The following is a 1,567-nucleotide window of genomic DNA, read 5'->3' as shown; positions in this document are numbered from 1 at the left end:
AGAAATAATGGGCTAGATGAGTAGGTTACAGTTTTTAATTCTCATGCACTTTTCAAATAAATTTACAAGGCTTTAGCAATCACCCAGGTACTTTCCGATACCTAATACTCCTATATACATCCACAATTGCCAAATGTTTATAATCATATGTCATATACAAATAATGCCGACCTTGGTCTAAAATAGTAAAAATAAAGAATATTCCTTCCCATTATCTTCTTTTCTTAGTTTGTGACCTATTTTCTTACCTTATGACATTTTTATAAGTGTATCTACCAGAAAATATTCTTTGTGCAAATATTCCACCTCCCAAAGCATATTGTGGAAAACCCAAATAAATTCCATCAAAATAACTGAACTTTGGCATGAAGAAAGGTCAAAGCAAAAATGTGAGTATGCAGTGAATAAATTCATCATCTTGCAAATAGAGAAAATTTTAACCTTTATTAACTAACTCGTTTTCTCGGCGTTGGTGTTTTCAGGGATGAGGGGCCCACAGTCAGACAAATAGTGAGGTGCCTGAGCAGCTTTGGTCTTGGCACAGGACACTGTGACCCTGACAGGACTTCCCTTCCTCCCCAGCTTCCCCGCACTCCGGGGTGTGCTTTGTGGTCTGAGCGTCAGGGATCCTACATAATGTGTAAGGTTTTTATATAATCCAGCATCAACATTATACCAGATATTTGAGCTGAAACTACACTTTCCTAGTGTCTGCTCATCCTTTCTTATTCGGGACAGTATTTGTAGTGGATAAAAGATTTCTTTTTTCACAAATTCTGATTGATCAGTATGTTCTTTCATGGGAATTGTTAAAGTTTTAGCTAATCACTCAGCAGCAAGACCATGGTCACAAAAATTGCATCGTTCTTATAAAAGGTAAATTTTTTATATTTTACACTTAAGTTACTGTTTACAAGAAAGCTAATTTTTCAGTTAATTTTCAGATGTACTCTGATGTTCCTTTTATGTTTATTAATTTTTGAATATGAATAAACAATTGTTGCATCACTATAAATAAATGAAAGTTTGAGTCCCACCCAGCCAATGTATATGATAAACATAATCCCCCGCATGATGGTGTGTGGAAGTGGCGAACTTGGGTGGTGATGAGGTAATGAAGGTGGAGCCCTCATGAACAGGATTAGTGTCCAAAGAATAGAGACCCAGGGGCTGCGTCACCCTTCCCTCAGTGAGGGCACAGAGACAGGAAGACGGTGTGTGAATCAGGAAGCAAGACCTCAAGATGCCGAGTCTGTTGGTGTCTTTATCATGGTCTTCTCACCCCTGGACTGTGTGAAGCAACTTCCAGTTGTCCTATAAGCCACTTCATCTCTGTTATTCTTTAATAGCAACTCACATGCGCTATGAAATCAGTAAAGGGAGATGGGGGTACTGCTGTAACAGATACATAAAAACTGGATGCTGAGTTGGAGCCAGGCTGAGAAAAGATGCTGGAAGGGTGTTGAGATGCATGTTAGAAGAAGCCTCCATGCTGTGGACGGGTCTTTAGAGGAGGATCTGGGGGGAGCTCAGAGAGGAAGAGGGAGCCGGGGAGCAGCCTCAGTCT

Source organism: Pteropus vampyrus, unplaced genomic scaffold (genome assembly GCF_000151845.1).
Source record: "Pteropus vampyrus isolate Shadow unplaced genomic scaffold, Pvam_2.0 Scaffold780, whole genome shotgun sequence".
NCBI lineage: Eukaryota > Metazoa > Chordata > Mammalia > Chiroptera > Pteropodidae > Pteropus > Pteropus vampyrus.
The sequence above is the reverse complement of the archived record's forward strand: the minus strand, read 5'-3'. Positions refer to the sequence as shown.